Below are 21,690 nucleotides of genomic sequence, written 5' to 3' on the forward strand. Positions count from 1 at the left end.
TGCCAAACTGATAGATGCTTATGCCTTATGAAATACAATGTTTTCTGCAATGCTGTAAGACACTTTTTAATGTGTTAGAAGTTATATGCACAAAAACTAATGTTAGGACTTCAATGATCAAGATTGTCAGTTTACAGCTTTCTGAGTCCAGTAATGTTGAAATAGTGATTCTGTTCAAATGAAGTGAAATCAAGCCCAAATCTGCTCAAAAGCTTTTCTTTCTATCAGAGTAAGCTGTTTCATTCAGTATTAAGTGCAAATCTTGCCAAACTGATAGATGCTTATGCCTTATGAAATACAATGTTTTCTGCAATGCTGTAAGACAGTTTTTAATGTGTTAGAAGTTATATGCACAAAAACTAATGTTAGGACTTCAATGATCAATATTCTCAGTTTACAGCTTTCTGAGTCCAGTAATGTTGAAATAGTGATTCTGTTCAAATGAAGTGAAACCAAGTCCAAATCTGCTCAAAAGCTTTTCTCTCTATTAGAGAAAACTGTTTCATTCAGTATTCAGTGCAAATCTTGCCAAACTGAAAGATGTTTATGCCTTATGAAATACAATGTTTTCTGCAATGCTGTAAGACAGTTTTTAATGTGTTAGAAGTTATATGCACAATAACTTATGTTAGGACTTCAATGATCAAGATTGTCAGTTTACAGCTTTCTGAGTCCAGTAATGTTGAAATAGTGCTGCTGTTCAAATGAAGTGAAATCAAGCCCAAATCTGCTCAAAAGCTTTTCTCTCTATCAGAGTAAGCTGTTTCATTCAGTATTAAGTGCAAATCTTGCCAAACTGATAGATGCTTATGCCTTATGAAATACAATGTTTTCTGCAATGCTGTAAGACAGTTTTTAATGTGTTAGAAGTTATAAGCACAAAAACTAATGTTAGGACTTCAATGATCAAGATTCTCAGTTTACAGCTTTCTGAGTCCAGTAATGTTGAAATAGTGCATTTGTTCAAATGAAGTGAAATCAAGCCCAAATCTGCTCAAAAGCTTTTCTCTCTATCAGAGTAAGCTGTTTCATTCAGTATTAAGTGCAAATCTTGCCAAACTGATAGATGCTTATGCCTTATGAAATTCAATGTTTTCTGCAATGCTGTAAGACAGTTTTTAATGTGTTAGAAGTTATATGCACAAAAACTAATGTTAGGACTTCAATGATCAAGATTGTCAGTTTACAGCTTTCTGAGTCCAGTAATGTTGAAATAGTGATTCTGTTCAAATGAAGTGAAACCAAGTCCAAATCTGCTCAAAAGCTTTTCTCTCTATTAGAGAAAGCTGTTTCATTCAGTATTCAGTGCAAATCTTGCCAAACTGAAAGATGTTTATGCCTTATGAAATACAATGTTTTCTGCAATGCTGTAAGACAGTTTTTAATGTGTTAGAAGTTATATGCACAAAAACTAATGTTAGGACTTCAATGATCAAGATTCTCAGTTTACAGCTTTCTGAGTCCAGTAATGTTGAAATAGTGATTCTGTTCAAATGAAGTGAAACCAAGTCCAAATCTGCTCAAAAGCTTTTCTCTCTATTAGAGAAAGCTGTTTCATTCAGTATTCAGTGCAAATCTTGCCAAACTGAAAGATGCTTATGCCTTATGAAATACAATGTTTTCTGCAATGCTGTAAGACAGTTTTTAATGTGTTAGAAGTTATATGCACAAAAACTAATGTTAGGACTTCAATGATCAAGATTCTCAGTTTACAGCTTTCTGAGTCCAGTAATGTTGAAATAGTGATTCTGTTCAAATGAAGTGAAACCAAGTCCAAATCTGCTCAAAAGCTTTTCTCTCTATTAGAGAAAACTGTTTCATTCAGTATTCAGTGCAAATCTTGCCAAACTGAAAGATGTTTATGCCTTATGAAATACAATGTTTTCTGCAATGCTGTAAGACAGTTTTTAATGTGTTAGAAGTTATATGCACAATAACTTATGTTAGGACTTCAATGATCAAGATTGTCAGTTTACAGCTTTCTGAGTCCAGTAATGTTGAAATAGTGCTGCTGTTCAAATGAAGTGAAATCAAGCCCAAATCTGCTCAAAAGCTTTTCTCTCTATCAGAGTAAGCTGTTTCATTCAGTATTAAGTGCAAATCTTGCCAAACTGATAGATGCTTATGCCTTATGAAATACAATGTTTTCTGCAATGCTGTAAGACAGTTTTTAATGTGTTAGAAGTTATAAGCACAAAAACTAATGTTAGGACTTCAATGATCAAGATTCTCAGTTTACAGCTTTCTGAGTCCAGTAATGTTGAAATAGTGCATTTGTTCAAATGAAGTGAAATCAAGCCCAAATCTGCTCAAAAGCTTTTCTCTCTATCAGAGTAAGCTGTTTCATTCAGTATTAAGTGCAAATCTTGCCAAACTGATAGATGCTTATGCCTTATGAAATTCAATGTTTTCTGCAATGCTGTAAGACAGTTTTTAATGTGTTAGAAGTTATATGCACAAAAACTAATGTTAGGACTTCAATGATCAAGATTGTCAGTTTACAGCTTTCTGAGTCCAGTAATGTTGAAATAGTGATTCTGTTCAAATGAAGTGAAACCAAGTCCAAATCTGCTCAAAAGCTTTTCTCTCTATTAGAGAAAGCTGTTTCATTCAGTATTCAGTGCAAATCTTGCCAAACTGAAAGATGTTTATGCCTTATGAAATACAATGTTTTCTGCAATGCTGTAAGACAGTTTTTAATGTGTTAGAAGTTATATGCACAAAAACTAATGTTAGGACTTCAATGATCAAGATTCTCAGTTTACAGCTTTCTGAGTCCAGTAATGTTGAAATAGTGATTCTGTTCAAATGAAGTGAAACCAAGTCCAAATCTGCTCAAAAGCTTTTCTCTCTATTAGAGAAAGCTGTTTCATTCAGTATTCAGTGCAAATCTTGCCAAACTGAAAGATGCTTATGCCTTATGAAATACAATGTTTTCTGCAATGCTGTAAGACAGTTTTTAATGTGTTAGAAGTTATATGCACAAAAACTAATGTTAGGACTTCAATGATCAAGATTCTCAGTTTACAGCTTTCTGAGTCCAGTAATGTTGAAATAGTGATTCTGTTCAAATGAAGTGAAACCAAGTCCAAATCTGCTCAAAAGCTTTTCTCTCTATTAGAGAAAACTGTTTCATTCAGTATTCAGTGCAAATCTTGCCAAACTGAAAGATGTTTATGCCTTATGAAATACAATGTTTTCTGCAATGCTGTAAGACAGTTTTTAATGTGTTAGAAGTTATATGCACAATAACTTATGTTAGGACTTCAATGATCAAGATTGTCAGTTTACAGCTTTCTGAGTCCAGTAATGTTGAAATAGTGCATTTGTTCAAATGAAGTGAAATCAAGCCCAAATCTGCTCAAAAGCTTTTCTCTCTATCAGAGTAAGCTGTTTCATTCAGTATTAAGTGCAAATCTTGCCAAACTGATAGATGCTTATGCCTTATGAAATACAATGTTTTCTGCAATGCTGTAAGACAGTTTTTAATGTGTTAGAAGTTATATGCACAAAAACTAATGTTAGGACTTCAATGATCAAGATTCTCAGTTTACAGCTTTCTGAGTCCAGTAATGTTGAAATAGTGATTCTGTTCAAATGAAGTGAAACCAAGTCCAAATCTGCTCAAAAGCTTTTCTCTCTATTAGAGAAAGCTGTTTCATTCAGTATTCAGTGCAAATCTTGCCAAACTGAAAGATGTTTATGCCTTATGAAATACAATGTTTTCTGCAATGCTGTAAGACAGTTTTTAATGTGTTAGAAGTTATATGCACAAAAACTTATTTTAGGACTTCAATGATCAAGATTGTCAGTTTACAGCTTTCTGAGTCCAGTAATGTTGAAATAGTGATTCTGTTCAAATGAAGTGAAACCAAGTCCAAATCTGCTCAAAAGCTTTTCTCTCTATTAGAGAAAACGGTTTCATTCAGTATTCAGTGCAAATCTTGCCAAACTGAAAGATGTTTATGCCTTATGAAATACAATGTTTTCTGCAATGCTGTAAGACAGTTTTTAATGTGTTAGAAGTTATATGCACAATAACTTATGTTAGGACTTCAATGATCAAGATTGTCAGTTTACAGCTTTCTGAGTCCAGTAATGTTGAAATAGTGATTCTGTTCAAATGAAGTGAAACCAAGTCCAAATCTGCTAAAAAGCTTTTCTCTCTATTAGATAAAACTGTTTCATTCAGTATTCAGTGCAAATCTTGCCAAACTGAAAGATGTTTATGCCTTATGAAATACAATGTTTTCTGCAATGCTGTAAGACAGTTTTTAATGTGTTAGAAGTTATATGCACAATAACTTATGTTAGGACTTCAATGATCAAGATTGTCAGTTTACAGCTTTCTGAGTCCAGTAATGTTGAAATAGTGCATTTGTTCAAATGAAGTGAAATCAAGCCCAAATCTGCTCAAAAGCTTTTTTCTCTATCAGAGTAAGCTGTTTCATTCAGTATTAAGTGCAAATCTTGCCAAACTGATAGATGCTTATGCCTTATGAAATACAATGTTTTCTGCAATGCTGTAAGACAGTTTTTAATGTGTTAGAAGTTATATGCACAAAAACTTATGTTAGGACTTCAATGATCAAGATTCTCAGTTTACAGCTTTCTGAGTCCAGTAATGTTGAAATAGTGCTGCTGTTCAAATGAAGTGAAATCAAGCCAAAATCTGCTCAAAAGCTTTTCTCTCTATCAGAGTAAGCTGTTTCATTCAGTATTAAGTGCAAATCTTGCCAAACTGAAAGATTTTTATGCCTTATGAAATACAATGTTTTCTGCAATGCTGTAAGACAGTTTTTAATGTGTTAGAAGTTATATGCACAATAACTTATGGTAGGACTTCAATGATCAAGATTGTCAGTTTACAGCTTTCTGAGTCCAGTAATGTTGAAATAGTGCATTTGTTCAAATGAAGTGAAATCAAGCCCAAATCTGCTCAAAAGCTTTTCTCTCTATCAGAGTAAGCTGTTTCATTCAGTATTAAGTGCAAATCTTGCCAAACTGATAGATGCTTATGCCTTATGAAATACAATGTTTTCTGCAATGCTGTAAGACAGTTTTTAATGTGTTAGAAGTTATATGCACAAAAACTAATGTTAGGACTTCAATGATCAAGATTGTCAGTTTACAGCTTTCTGAGTCCAGTAATGTTGAAATAGTGCATTTGTTCAAATGAAGTGAAATCAAGCCCAAATCTGCTCAAAAGCTTTTCTCTCTATCAGAGTAAGCTGTTTCATTCAGTATTCAGTGCAAATCTTGCCAAACTGATAGATGCTTATGCCTTATGAAATACAATGTTTTCTGCAATGCTGTAAGACAGTTTTTAATGTGTTAGAAGTTATATGCACAAAAACTTATGTTAGGACTTCAATGATCAAGATTGTCAGTTTACAGCTTTCTGAGTCCAGTAATGTTGAAATAGTGCTGCTGTTCAAATGAAGTGAAATCAAGCCAAAATCTGCTCAAAAGCTTTTCTCTCTATCAGAGTAAGCTGTTTCATTCAGTATTAAGTGCAAATCTTGCCAAACTGATAGATGCTTATGCCTTATGAAATACAATGTTTTCTGCAATGCTGTAAGACAGTTTTTAATGTGTTAGAAGTTATATGCACAAAAACTTATGTTAGGACTTCAATGATCAAGATTGTCAGTTTACAGCTTTCTGAGTCCAGTAATGCTGAAATAGTGTTTCTGTTCAAATGAAGTGAAATCAAGCCCAAATCTGCTCAAAAGCTTTTCTCTCTATTAGATAAAGCTGTTTCATTCAGTATTCAGTGCAAATCTTGCCAAACTGAAAGATGTTTATGCCTTATGAAATACAATGTTTTCTGCAATGCTGTAAGACAGTTTTTAATGTGTTAGAAGGTATATGCACAATAACTTATGTTAGGACTTCAATGATCAAGATTGTCAGTTTACAGCTTTCTGAGTCCAGTAATGTTGAAATAGTGCATTTGTTCAAATGAAGTGAAATCAAGCCCAAATCTGCTCAAAAGCTTTTCTCTCTATCAGAGTAAGCTGTTTCATTCAGTATTAAGTGCAAATCTTGCCAAACTGATAGATGCTTATGCCTTATGAAATACAATGTTTTCTGCAATGCTGTAAGACAGTTTTTAATGTGTTAGAAGTTATATGCACAATAACTTATGTTAAGGACTTCAATGATCAAGATTGTCAGTTTACAGCTTTCTGAGTCCAGTAATGTTGAAATAGTGCATTTGTTCAAATGAAGTGAAATCAAGCCCAAATCTGCTCAAAAGCTTTTCTCTCTATCAGAGTAAGCTGTTTCATTCAGTATTAAGTGCAAATCTTTCCAAACTGAAAGATGTTTATGCCTTATGAAATACAATGTTTTCTGCAATGCTGTAAGACAGTTTTTAATGTGTTAGAAGTTATATGCACAAAAACTAATGTTAGGACTTCAATGATCAAGATTCTCAGTTTACAGCTTTCTGAGTCCAGTAATGTTGAAATAGTGATTCTGTTCAAATGAAGTGAAACCAAGTCCAAATCTGCTCAAAAGCTTTTCTCTCTATTAGAGAAAGCTGTTTCATTCAGTATTCAGTGCAAATCTTGCCAAACTGAAAGATGTTTATGCCTTATGAAATACAATGTTTTCTGCAATGCTGTAAGACAGTTTTTAATGTGTTAGAAGTTATATGCACAAAAACTTATTTTAGGACTTCAATGATCAAGATTGTCAGTTTACAGCTTTCTGAGTCCAGTAATGTTGAAATAGTGATTCTGTTCAAATGAAGTGAAACCAAGTCCAAATCTGCTCAAAAGCTTTTCTCTCTATTAGAGAAAACTGTTTCATTCAGTATTCAGTGCAAATCTTGCCAAACTGAAAGATGTTTATGCCTTATGAAATACAATGTTTTCTGCAATGCTGTAAGACAGTTTTTAATGTGTTAGAAGTTATATGCACAATAACTTATGTTAGGACTTCAATGATCAAGATTGTCAGTTTACAGCTTTCTGAGTCCAGTAATGTTGAAATAGTGCTGCTGTTCAAATGAAGTGAAATCAAGCCAAAATCTGCTCAAAAGCTTTTCTCTCTATCAGCGTAAGCTGTTTCATTCAGTATTAAGTGCAAATCTTGCCAAACTGATAGATGCTTATGCCTTATGAAATACAATGTTTTCTGCAATGCTGTAAGACACTTTTTAATGTGTTAGAAGTTATATGCACAAAAACTAATGTTAGGACTTCAATGATCAAGATTGTCAGTTTACAGCTTTCTGAGTCCAGTAATGTTGAAATAGTGATTCTGTTCAAATGAAGTGAAATCAAGCCCAAATCTGCTCAAAAGCTTTTCTCTCTATCAGAGTAAGCTGTTTCATTCAGTATTAAGTGCAAGTCTTGCCAAACTGATAGATGCTTATGCCTTATGAAATACAATGTTTTCTGCAATGCTGTAAGACAGTTTTTAATGTGTTAGAAGTTATATGCACAAAAACTAATGTTAGGACTTCAATGATCAAGATTGTCAGTTTACAGCTTTCTGAGTCCAGTAATGTTGAAATAGTGATTCTGTTCAAATGAAGTGAAATCAAGCCCAAATCTGCTCAAAAGCTTTTCTCTCTATTAGAGAAAGCTGTTTCATTCAGTATTCAGTGCAAATCTTGCCCAAACTGAAACATGCTTATGTCTTATGAAATAAAATGTTTTCTGCAATGCTGTAAGACAGTTTTTAATGTGTTAGAAGTTATATGCACAAAAACTAATGTTAGGACTTCAATGATCAAGATTGTCAGTTTACACCTTTCTGAGTCCAGTAATGTTGAAATAGTGCTTCTGTTCAAATGAAGTGAAATCTAGCCCAAATCTGCTCAAAAGCTTTTCTCTCTATTAGAGAAAGCTGTTTCATGCAGTATTCAGTGCAAATCTTGCCAAACTGAAAGATGTTTATGCCTTATGAAATACAATGTTTTCTGCAATGCTGTAAGACAGTTTTTAATGTGTTAGAAGTTATATGCACAAAAACTAATGTTAGGACTTCAATGATCAAGATTGTCAGTTTACAGCTTTCTGAGTCCAGTAATGTTGAAATAGTGCATTTGTTCAAATGAAGTGAAATCAAGCCCAAATCTGCTCAAAAGCTTTTCTCTCTATCAGAGTAAGCTGTTTCATTCAGTATTAAGTGCAAATCTTGCCAAACTGAAAGATGTTTATGCCTTATGAAATACAATGTTTTCTGCAATGCTGTAAGACAGTTTTTAATGTGTTAGAAGTTATATGCACAAAAACTAATGTTAGGACTTCAATGATCAAGATTCTCAGTTTACAGCTTTCTGAGTCCAGTAATGTTGAAATAGTGATTCTGTTCAAATGAAGTGAAACCAAGTCCAAATCTGCTCAAAAGCTTTTCTCTCTATTAGAGAAAACTGTTTCATTCAGTATTCAGTGCAAATCTTGCCAAACTGAAAGATGTTTATGCCTTATGAAATACAATGTTTTCTGCAATGCTGTAAGACAGTTTTTAATGTGTTAGAAGTTATATGCACAAAAACTAATGTTAGGACTTCAATGATCAAGATTCTCAGTTCAAAGCTTTCTGAGTCCAGTAATGTTGAAATAGTGATTCTGTTCAAATGAAGTGAAACCAAGTCCAAATCTGCTCAAAAGCTTTTCTCTCTATTAGAGAAAACTGTTTCATTCAGTATTCAGTGCAAATCTTGCCAAACTGAAAGATGTTTATGCCTTATGAAATACAATGTTTTCTGCAATGCTGTAAGACAGTTTTTAATGTGTTAGAAGTTATATGCACAATAACTTATGTTAAGGACTTCAATGATCAAGATTGTCAGTTTACAGCTTTCTGAGTCGAGTAATGTTGAAATAGTGCATTTGTTCAAATGAAGTGAAATCAAGCCCAAATCTGCTCAAAAGCTTTTCTCTCTATCAGAGTAAGCTGTTTCATTCAGTATTAAGTGCAAATCTTTCCAAACTGAAAGATGTTTATGCCTTATGAAATACAATGTTTTCTGCAATGCTGTAAGACAGTTTTTAATGTGTTAGAAGTTATATGCACAAAAACTAATGTTAGGACTTCAATGATCAAGACTCTCAGTTTACAGCTTTCTGAGTCCAGTAATGTTGAAATAGTGATTCTGTTCAAATGAAGTGAAACCAAGTCCAAATCTGCTCAAAAGCTTTTCTCTCTATTAGAGAAAGCTGTTTCATTCAGTATTCAGTGCAAATCTTGCCAAACTGAAAGATGTTTATGCCTTATGAAATACAATGTTTTCTCCAATGCTGTAAGACAGTTTTTAATGTGTTAGAAGTTATATGCACAAAAACTTATTTTAGGACTTCAATGATCAAGATTGTCAGTTTACAGCTTTCTGAGTCCAGTAATGTTGAAATAGTGATTCTGTTCAAATGAAGTGAAACCAAGTCCAAATCTGCTCAAAAGCTTTTCTCTCTATTAGAGAAAACTGTTTCATTCAGTATTCAGTGCAAATCTTGCCAAACTGAAAGATGTTTATGCCTTATGAAATACAATGTTTTCTGCAATGCTGTAAGACAGTTTTTAATGTGTTAGAAGTTATATGCACAATAACTTATGTTAGGACTTCAATGATCAAGATTGTCAGTTTACAGCTTTCTGAGTCCAGTAATGTTGAAATAGTGCTGCTGTTCAAATGAAGTGAAATCAAGCCAAAATCTGCTCAAAAGCTTTTCTCTCTATCAGCGTAAGCTGTTTCATTCAGTATTAAGTGCAAATCTTGCCAAACTGATAGATGCTTATGCCTTATGAAATACAATGTTTTCTGCAATGCTGTAAGACACTTTTTAATGTGTTAGAAGTTATATGCACAAAAACTAATGTTAGGACTTCAATGATCAAGATTGTCAGTTTACAGCTTTCTGAGTCCAGTAATGTTGAAATAGTGATTCTGTTCAAATGAAGTGAAATCAAGCCCAAATCTGCTCAAAAGCTTTTCTCTCTATCAGAGTAAGCTGTTTCATTCAGTATTAAGTGCAAGTCTTGCCAAACTGATAGATGCTTATGCCTTATGAAATACAATGTTTTCTGCAATGCTGTAAGACAGTTTTTAATGTGTTAGAAGTTATATGCACAAAAACTAATGTTAGGACTTCAATGATCAAGATTGTCAGTTTACAGCTTTCTGAGTCCAGTAATGTTGAAATAGTGATTCTGTTCAAATGAAGTGAAATCAAGCCCAAATCTGCTCAAAAGCTTTTCTCTCTATTAGAGAAAGCTGTTTCATTCAGTATTCAGTGCAAATCTTGCCCAAACTGAAACATGCTTATGTCTTATGAAATAAAATGTTTTCTGCAATGCTGTAAGACAGTTTTTAATGTGTTAGAAGTTATATGCACAAAAACTAATGTTAGGACTTCAATGATCAAGATTGTCAGTTTACACCTTTCTGAGTCCAGTAATGTTGAAATAGTGCTTCTGTTCAAATGAAGTGAAATCTAGCCCAAATCTGCTCAAAAGCTTTTCTCTCTATTAGAGAAAGCTGTTTCATGCAGTATTCAGTGCAAATCTTGCCAAACTGAAAGATGTTTATGCCTTATGAAATACAATGTTTTCTGCAATGCTGTAAGACAGTTTTTAATGTGTTAGAAGTTATATGCACAAAAACTAATGTTAGGACTTCAATGATCAAGATTGTCAGTTTACAGCTTTCTGAGTCCAGTAATGTTGAAATAGTGCATTTGTTCAAATGAAGTGAAATCAAGCCCAAATCTGCTCAAAAGCTTTTCTCTCTATCAGAGTAAGCTGTTTCATTCAGTATTAAGTGCAAATCTTGCCAAACTGAAAGATGTTTATGCCTTATGAAATACAATGTTTTCTGCAATGCTGTAAGACAGTTTTTAATGTGTTAGAAGTTATATGCACAAAAACTAATGTTAGGACTTCAATGATCAAGATTCTCAGTTTACAGCTTTCTGAGTCCAGTAATGTTGAAATAGTGATTCTGTTCAAATGAAGTGAAACCAAGTCCAAATCTGCTCAAAAGCTTTTCTCTCTATTAGAGAAAACTGTTTCATTCAGTATTCAGTGCAAATCTTGCCAAACTGAAACATGCTTATGCCTTATGAAATACAATGTTTTCTGCAATGCTGTAAGACAGTTTTTAATGTGTTAGAAGTTATATGCACAAAAACTAATGTTAGGACTTCAATGATCAAGATTCTCAGTTTACAGCTTTCTGAGTCCAGTAATGTTGAAATAGTGATTCTGTTCAAATGAAGTGAAACCAAGTCCAAATCTGCTCAAAAGCTTTTCTCTCTATTAGAGAAAACTGTTTCATTCAGTATTCAGTGCAAATCTTGCCAAACTGAAAGATGTTTATGCCTTATGAAATACAATGTTTTCTGCAATGCTGTAAGACAGTTTTTAATGTGTTAGAAGTTATATGCACAATAACTTATGTTAGGACTTCAATGATCAAGATTGTCAGTTTACAGCTTTCTAAGTCCAGTAATGTTGAAATAGTGCATTTGTTCAAATGAAGTGAAATCAAGCCCAAATCTGCTCAAAAGCTTTTCTCTCTATCAGAGTAAGCTGTTTCATTCAGTATTAAGTGCAAATCTTGCCAAACTGATAGATGCTTATGCCTTATGAAATACAATGTTTTCTGCAATGCTGTAAGACAGTTTTTAATGTGTTAGAAGTTATATGCACAAAAACTAATGTTAGGACTTCAATGATCAAGATTCTCAGTTTACAGCTTTCTGAGTCCAGTAATGTTGAAATAGTGATTCTGTTCAAATGAAGTGAAACCAAGTCCAAATCTGCTCAAAAGCTTTTCTCTCTATTAGAGAAAGCTGTTTCATTCAGTATTCAGTGCAAATCTTGCCAAACTGAAAGATGTTTATGTCTTATGAAATACAATGTTTTCTGCAATGCTGTAAGACAGTTTTTAATGTGTTAGAAGTTATATGCACAAAAACTTATTTTAGGACTTCAATGATCAAGATTGTCAGTTTACAGCTTTCTGAGTCCAGTAATGTTGAAATAGTGATTCTGTTCAAATGAAGTGAAACCAAGTCCAAATCTGCTCAAAAGCTTTTCTCTCTATTAGAGAAAACTGTTTCATTCAGTATTCAGTGCAAATCTTGCCAAACTGAAAGATGTTTATGCCTTATGAAATACAATGTTTTCTGCAATGCTGTAAGACAGTTTTTAATGTGTTAGAAGTTATATGCACAATAACTTATGTTAGGACTTCAATGATCAAGATTGTCAGTTTACAGCTTTCTGAGTCCAGTAATGTTGAAATAGTGATTCTGTTCAAATGAAGTGAAACCAAGTCCAAATCTGCTAAAAAGCTTTTCTCTCTATTAGATAAAACTGTTTCATTCAGTATTCAGTGCAAATCTTGCCAAACTGAAAGATGTTTATGCCTTATGAAATACAATGTTTTCTGCAATGCTGTAAGACAGTTTTTAATGTGTTAGAAGTTATATGCACAATAACTTATGTTAGGACTTCAATGATCAAGATTGTCAGTTTACAGCTTTCTGAGTCCAGTAATGTTGAAATAGTGCATTTGTTCAAATGAAGTGAAATCAAGCCCAAATCTGCTCAAAAGCTTTTTTCTCTATCAGAGTAAGCTGTTTCATTCAGTATTAAGTGCAAATCTTGCCAAACTGATAGATGCTTATGCCTTATGAAATACAATGTTTTCTGCAATGCTGTAAGACAGTTTTTAATGTGTTAGAAGTTATATGCACAAAAACTTATGTTAGGACTTCAATGATCAAGATTCTCAGTTTACAGCTTTCTGAGTCCAGTAATGTTGAAATAGTGCTGCTGTTCAAATGAAGTGAAATCAAGCCAAAATCTGCTCAAAAGCTTTTCTCTCTATCAGAGTAAGCTGTTTCATTCAGTATTAAGTGCAAATCTTGCCAAACTGAAAGATTTTTATGCCTTATGAAATACAATGTTTTCTCCAATGCTGTAAGACAGTTTTTAATGTGTTAGAAGTTATATGCACAAAAACTTATTTTAGGACTTCAATGATCAAGATTGTCAGTTTACAGCTTTCTGAGTCCAGTAATGTTGAAATAGTGATTCTGTTCAAATGAAGTGAAACCAAGTCCAAATCTGCTCAAAAGCTTTTCTCTCTATTAGAGAAAGCTGTTTCATTCAGTATTCAGTGCAAATCTTGCCAAACTGAAAGATGTTTATGTCTTATGAAATACAATGTTTTCTGCAATGCTGTAAGACAGTTTTTAATGTGTTAGAAGTTATATGCACAAAAACTTATTTTAGGACTTCAATGATCAAGATTGTCAGTTTACAGCTTTCTGAGTCCAGTAATGTTGAAATAGTGATTCTGTTCAAATGAAGTGAAACCAAGTCCAAATCTGCTCAAAAGCTTTTCTCTCTATTAGAGAAAACTGTTTCATTCAGTATTCAGTGCAAATCTTGCCAAACTGAAAGATGTTTATGCCTTATGAAATACAATGTTTTCTGCAATGCTGTAAGACAGTTTTTAATGTGTTAGAAGTTATATGCACAATAACTTATGTTAGGACTTCAATGATCAAGATTGTCAGTTTACAGCTTTCTGAGTCCAGTAATGTTGAAATAGTGATTCTGTTCAAATGAAGTGAAACCAAGTCCAAATCTGCTAAAAAGCTTTTCTCTCTATTAGATAAAACTGTTTCATTCAGTATTCAGTGCAAATCTTGCCAAACTGAAAGATGTTTATGCCTTATGAAATACAATGTTTTCTGCAATGCTGTAAGACAGTTTTTAATGTGTTAGAAGTTATATGCACAATAACTTATGTTAGGACTTCAATGATCAAGATTGTCAGTTTACAGCTTTCTGAGTCCAGTAATGTTGAAATAGTGCATTTGTTCAAATGAAGTGAAATCAAGCCCAAATCTGCTCAAAAGCTTTTTTCTCTATCAGAGTAAGCTGTTTCATTCAGTATTAAGTGCAAATCTTGCCAAACTGATAGATGCTTATGCCTTATGAAATACAATGTTTTCTGCAATGCTGTAAGACAGTTTTTAATGTGTTAGAAGTTATATGCACAAAAACTTATGTTAGGACTTCAATGATCAAGATTCTCAGTTTACAGCTTTCTGAGTCCAGTAATGTTGAAATAGTGCTGCTGTTCAAATGAAGTGAAATCAAGCCAAAATCTGCTCAAAAGCTTTTCTCTCTATCAGAGTAAGCTGTTTCATTCAGTATTAAGTGCAAATCTTGCCAAACTGAAAGATTTTTATGCCTTATGAAATACAATGTTTTCTGCAATGCTGTAAGACAGTTTTTAATGTGTTAGAAGTTATATGCACAATAACTTATGGTAGGACTTCAATGATCAAGATTGTCAGTTTACAGCTTTCTGAGTCCAGTAATGTTGAAATAGTGCATTTGTTCAAATGAAGTGAAATCAAGCCCAAATCTGCTCAAAAGCTTTTCTCTCTATCAGAGTAAGCTGTTTCATTCAGTATTAAGTGCAAATCTTGCCAAACTGATAGATGCTTATGCCTTATGAAATACAATGTTTTCTGCAATGCTGTAAGACAGTTTTTAATGTGTTAGAAGTTATATGCACAAAAACTAATGTTAGGACTTCAATGATCAAGATTGTCAGTTTACAGCTTTCTGAGTCCAGTAATGTTGAAATAGTGCATTTGTTCAAATGAAGTGAAATCAAGCCCAAATCTGCTCAAAAGCTTTTCTCTCTATCAGAGTAAGCTGTTTCATTCAGTATTCAGTGCAAATCTTGCCAAACTGATAGATGCTTATGCCTTATGAAATACAATGTTTTCTGCAATGCTGTAAGACAGTTTTTAATGTGTTAGAAGTTATATGCACAAAAACTTATGTTAGGACTTCAATGATCAAGATTGTCAGTTTACAGCTTTCTGAGTCCAGTAATGTTGAAATAGTGCTTCTGTTCAAATGAAGTGAAATCAAGCCCAAATCTGCTCAAAAGCTTTTCTCTCTATTAGAGAAAGCTGTTTCATTCAGTATTCAGTGCAAATCTTGCCAAACTGATAGATGCTTATGCCTTATGAAATACAATGTTTTCTGCAATGCTGTAAGACAGTTTTTAATGTGTTAGAAGTTATATGCACAAAAACTAATGTTAGGACTTCAATGATCAAGATTCTCAGTTTACAGCTTTCTGAGTCCAGTAATGTTGAAATAGTGCTGCTGTTCAAATGAAGTGAAATCAAGCCAAAATCTGCTCAAAAGCTTTTCTCTCTATCAAAGTAAGCTGTTTCATTCAGTATTAAGTGCAAATCTTGCCAAACTGATAGATGCTTATGCCTTATGAAATACAATGTTTTCTGCAATGCTGTAAGACACTTTTTAATGTGTTAGAAGTTATATGCACAAAAACTAATGTTAGGACTTCAATGATCAAGATTCTCAGTTTACAGCTTTCTGAGTCCAGTAATGTTGAAATAGTGATTCTGTTCAAATGAAGTGAAACCAAGTCCAAATCTGCTCAAAAGCTTTTCTCTCTATTAGAGAAAACTGTTTCATTCAGTATTCAGTGCAAATCTTGCCAAACTGAAAGATGTTTATGCCTTATGAAATACAATGTTTTCTGCAATGCTGTAAGACAGTTTTTAATGTGTTAGAAGTTATATGCACAATAACTTATGTTAGGACTTCAATGATCAAGATTGTCAGTTTACAGCTTTCTGAGTCCAGTAATGTTGAAATAATGCATTTGTTCAAATGAAGTGAAATCAAGCCCAAATCTGCTCAAAAGCTTTTCTCTCTATCAGAGTAAGCTGTTTCATTCAGTATTAAGTGCAAATCTTGCCAAACTGATAGATGCTTATGCCTTATGAAATACAATGTTTTCTGCAATGCTGTAAGACAGTTTTTAATGTGTTAGAAGTTATATGCACAAAAACTAATGTTAGGACTTCAATGATCAAGATTCTCAGTTTACAGCTTTCTGAGTCCAGTAATGTTGAAATAGTGATTCTGTTCAAATGAAGTGAAACCAAGTCCAAATCTGCTCAAAAGCTTTTCTCTCTATTAGAGAAAGCTGTTTCATTCAGTATTCAGTGCAAATCTTGCCAAACTGAAAGATGTTTATGCCTTATGAAATACAATGTTTTCTGCAATGCTGTAAGACAGTTTTTAATGTGTTAGAAGTTATATGCACAAAAACTTATTTTAGGACTTCAATGATCAAGATTGTCAGTTTACAGCTTTCTGAGTCCAGTAATGTTGAAATAGTGATTCTGTTCAAATGAAGTGAAACCAAGTCCAAATCTGCTCAAAAGCTTTTCTCTCTATTAGAGAAAACGGTTTCATTCAGTATTCAGTGCAAATCTTGCCAAACTGAAAGATGTTTATGCCTTATGAAATACAATGTTTTCTGCAATGCTGTAAGACAGTTTTTAATGTGTTAGAAGTTATATGCACAATAACTTATGTTAGGACTTCAATGATCAAGATTGTCAGTTTACAGCTTTCTGAGTCCAGTAATGTTGAAATAGTGATTCTGTTCAAATGAAGTGAAACCAAGTCCAAATCTGCTAAAAAGCTTTTCTCTCTATTAGATAAAACTGTTTCATTCAGTATTCAGTGCAAATCTTGCCAAACTGAAAGATGTTTATGCCTTATGAAATACAATGTTTTCTGCAATGCTGTAAGACAGTTTTTAATGTGTTAGAAGTTATATGCACAATAACTTATGTTAGGACTTCAATGATCAAGATTGTCAGTTTACAGCTTTCTGAGTCCAGTAATGTTGAAATAGTGCATTTGTTCAAATGAAGTGAAATCAAGCCCAAATCTGCTCAAAAGCTTTTCTCTCTATCAGAGTAAGCTGTTTCATTCAGTATTAAGTGCAAATCTTGCCAAACTGATAGATGCTTATGCCTTATGAAATACAATGTTTTCTGCAATGCTGTAAGACAGTTTTTAATGTGTTAGAAGTTATATGCACAAAAACTAATGTTAGGACTTCAATGATCAAGATTCTCAGTTTACAGCTTTCTGAGTCCAGTAATGTTGAAATAGTGCATTTGTTCAAATGAAGTGAAATCAAGCCCAAATCTGCTCAAAAGCTTTTCTCTCTATCAGAGTAAGCTGTTTCATTCAGTATTAAGTGCAAATCTTGCCAAACTGATAGATGCTTATGCCTTATGAAATACAATGTTTTCTGCAATGCTGTAAGACAGTTTTTAATGTGTTAGAAGTTATAAGCACAAAAACTAATGTTAGGACTTCAATGATAAAGATTCTCAGTTTACAGCTTTCTGAGTCCAGTAATGTTGAAATAGTGATTCTGTTCAAATGAAGTGAAACCAAGTCCAAATCTGCTCAAAAGCTTTTCTCTCTATTAGAGAAAGCTGTTTCATTCAGTATTCAGTGCAAATCTTGCCAAACTGAAAGATGTTTATGCCTTATGAAATACAATGTTTTCTGCAATGCTGTAAGACAGTTTTTAATGTGTTAGAAGTTATATGCACAAAAACTTATGTTAGGACTTCAATGATCAAGATTGTCAGTTTACAGCTTTCTGAGTCCAGTAATGTTGAAATAGTGATTCTGTTCAAATGAAGTGAAACCAAGTCCAAATCTGCTCAAAAGCTTTTCTCTCTATTAGAGAAAACTGTTTCATTCAGTATTCAGTGCAAATCTTGCCAAACTGAAAGATGTTTATGCCTTATGAAATACAATGTTTTCTGCAATGCTGTAAGACAGTTTTTAATGTGTTAGAAGTTATATGCACAATAACTTATGTTAGGACTTCAATTATCAAGATTGTCAGTTTACAGCTTTCTGAGTCCAGTAATGTTGAAATAGTGCATTTGTTCAAATGAAGTGAAATCAAGCCCAAATCTGCTCAAAAGCTTTTCTCTCTATCAGAGTAAGCTGTTTCATTCAGTATTAAGTGCAAATCTTGCCAAACTGATAGATGCTTATGCCTTATGAAATACAATGTTTTCTGCAATGCTGTAAGACAGTTTTTAATGTGTTAGAAGTTATATGAACAAAAACTAATGTTAGGACTTCAATGATCAAGATTCTCAGTTTACAGCTTTCTGAGTCCAGTAATGTTGAAATAGTGATTCTGTTCAAATGAAGTGAAATCAAGCCCAAATCTGCTCAAAAGCTTTTCTCTCTATTAGAGAAAGCTGTTTCATTCAGTATTCAGTGCAAATCTTGGCAAACTGAAAGATGTTTATGCCTTATGAAATATAATGTTTTCTGCAATGCTGTAAGACAGTTTTTAATAAGTTAGAAGTTATATGCACAAAAACTTATGTTAGGACTTCAATGATCAAGATTGTCAGTTTACAACTTTCTGAGTCCAGTAATGTTGAAATAGTGCTGCTGTTCAAATGAAGTGAAATCAAGCCAAAATCTGCTCAAAAGCTTTTCTCTCTATCAGAGTAAGCTGTTTCATTCAGTATTAAGTGCAAATCTTGCCAAACTGAAAGATGTTTATGCCTTATGTAATACAATGTTTTCTGCAATGCTGTAAGACAGTTTTTAATGTGTTAGAAGTTATATGCACAATAACTTATGTTAGGACTTCAATGATCAAGATTGTTAGTTTACAGCTTTCTGAGTCCAGTAATGTTGAAATAGTGCTGCTGTTCAAATGAAGTGAAATCAAGCCCAAATCTGCTCAAAAGCTTTTCTCTCTATCAGAGTAAGCTGTTTCATTCAGTATTAAGTGCAAATCTTGCCAAACTGATAGATGCTTATGCCTTATGAAATACAATGTTTTCTGCAATGCTGTAAGACAGTTTTTAATGTGTTAGAAGTTATATGCACAAAAACTAATGTTAGGACTTCAGTGATCAAGATTGTCAGTTTACAGCTTTCTGAGTCCAGTAATGTTGAAATAGTGATTCTGTTCAAATGAAGTGAAATCAAGCCCAAATCTGCTCAAAAGCTTTTCTCTCTATCAGAGTAAGCTGTTTCATTCAGTATTAAGTGCAAATCTTGCCAAACTGATAGATGCTTATGCCTTATGAAATACAATGTTTTCTGCAATGCTGTAAGACAGTTTTTAATGTGTTAGAAGTTATATGCACAAAAACTAATGTTAGGACTTCAATGATCAAGATTCTCAGTTTACAGCTTTCTGAGTCCAGTAATGTTGAAATAGTGATTCTGTTCAAATGAAGTGAAACCAAGTCCAAATCTGCTCAAAAGCTTTTCTCTCTATTAGAGAAAACTGTTTCATTCAGTATTCAGTGCAAATCTTGCCAAACTGAAAGATGTTTATGCCTTATGAAATACAATGTTTTCTGCAATGCTGTAAGACAGTTTTTAATGTGTAAGAAGTTATATGCACAATAACTTATGTTAGGACTTCAATGATCAAGATTGTCAGTTTACAGCTTTCTGAGTCCAGTAATGTTGAAATAGTGCATTTGTTCAAATGAAGTGAAATCAAGCCCAAATCTGCTCAAAAGCTTTTCTCTCTATCAGAGTAAGCTGTTTCATTCAGTATTAAGTGCAAATCTTGCCAAACTGATAGATGCTTATGCCTTATGAAATACAATGTTTTCTGCAATGCTGTAAGACAGTTTTTAATGTGTTAGAAGTTATATGCACAAAAACTTATGTTAGGACTTCAATGATCAAGATTCTCAGTTTACAGCTTTCTGAGTCCAGTAATGTTGAAATAGTGATTCTGTTCAAATGAAGTGAAATCAAGCCCAAATCTGCTCAAAAGCTTTTCTCTCTATTAGAGAAAGCTGTTTCATTCAGTATTAAGTGCAAAACTTGGCAAACTGAAAGATGTTTATGCCTTATGAAATATAATGTTTTCTGCAATGCTGTAAGACAGTTTTTAATGTGTTAGAAGTTATATGCACAAAAACTTATGTTAGGACTTCAATGATCAAGATTGTCAGTTTACAGCTTTCTGAGTCCAGTAATGTTGAAATAGTGCTGCTGTTCAAATGAAGTGAAATCAAGCCAAAATCTGCTCAAAAGCTTTTCTCTCTATCAAAGTAAGCTGTTTCATTCAGTATTAAGTGCAAATCTTGCCAAACTGATAGATGCTTATGCCTTATGAAATACAATGTTTTCTGCAATGCTGTAAGACACTTTTTAATGTGTTAGAAGTTATATGCACAAAAACTAATGTTAGGACTTCAATGATAAAGATTGTCAGTTTACAGCTTTCTGAGTCCAGTAATGTTGAAATAGTGATTCTGTTCAAATGAAGTGAAATCAAGCCCAAATCTGCTCAAAAGCTTTTCTCTCTATCAGAGTAAGCTGTTTCATTCAGTATTAAGTGCAAATCTTGCCAAACTGATAGATGCTTATGCCTTATGAAATACAATGTTTTCTGCAATGCTGTAAGACAGTTTTTAATGTGTTAGAAGTTATATGCACAAAAACTAATGTTAGGACTTCAATGATCAAGATTCTCAGTTTACAGCTTTCTGAGTCCAGTAATGTTGAAATAGTGATTCTGTTCAAATGAAGTGAAACCAAGTCCAAATCTGCTCAATAGCTTTTCTCTCTATTAGAGAAAACTGTTTCATTCAGTATTCAGTGCAAATCTTGCCAAACTGAAAGATGTTTATGCCTTATGAAATACAATGTTTTCTGCAATGCTGTAAGACAGTTTTTAATGTGTTAGAAGTTATATGCACAATAACTTATGTTAGGACTTCAATTATCAAGATTGTCAGTTTACAGCTTTCTGAGTCCAGTAATGTTGAAATAGTGCATTTGTTCAAATGAAGTGAAATCAAGCCCAAATCTGCTCAAAAGCTTTTCTCTCTATCAGAGTAAGCTGTTTCATTCAGTATTAAGTGCAAATCTTGCCAAACTGATAGATGCTTATGCCTTATGAAATACAATGTTTTCTGCAATGCTGTAAGACATTTTTTAATGTGTTAGAAGTTATAAGCACAAAAACTAATGTTAGGACTTCAATGATAAAGATTCTCAGTTTACAGCTTTCTGAGTCCAGTAATGTTGAAATAGTGATTCTGTTCAAATGAAGTGAAACCAAGTCCAAATCTGCTCAAAAGCTTTTCTCTCTATTAGAGAAAGCTGTTTCATTCAGTATTCAGTGCAAATCTTGCCAAACTGAAAGATGTTTATGCCTTATGAAATACAATGTTTTCTGCAATGCTGTAAGACAGTTTTTAATGTGTTAGAAGTTATATGCACAAACACTTATGTTAGGACTTCAATGATCAAGATTGTCAGTTTACAGCTTTCTGAGTCCAGTAATGTTGAAATAGTGATTCTGTTCAAATGAAGTGAAACCAAGTCCAAATCTGCTCAAAAGCTTTTCTCTCTATTAGAGAAAACTGTTTCATTCAGTATTCAGTGCAAATCTTGCCAAACTGAAAGATGTTTATGCCTTATGAAATACAATGTTTTCTGCAATGCTGTAAGACAGTTTTTAATGTGTTAGAAGTTATATGCACAATAACTTATGTTAGGACTTCAATGATCAAGATTGTCAGTTTACAGCTTTCTGAGTCCAGTAATGTTGAAATAGTGCATTTGTTCAAATGAAGTGAAATCAAGCCCAAATCTGCTCAAAAGCTTTTCTCTCTATCAGAGTAAGCTGTTTCATTCAGTATTAAGTGCAAATCTTGCCAAACTGATAGATGCTTATGCCTTATGAAATACAATGTTTTCTGCAATGCTGTAAGACAGTTTTTAATGTGTTAGAAGTTATATGCACAAAAACTTATGTTAGGACTTCAATGATCA

This window comes from Carassius gibelio, chromosome B6 (assembly GCF_023724105.1).
Source record: "Carassius gibelio isolate Cgi1373 ecotype wild population from Czech Republic chromosome B6, carGib1.2-hapl.c, whole genome shotgun sequence".
Lineage (NCBI taxonomy): Eukaryota > Metazoa > Chordata > Actinopteri > Cypriniformes > Cyprinidae > Carassius > Carassius gibelio.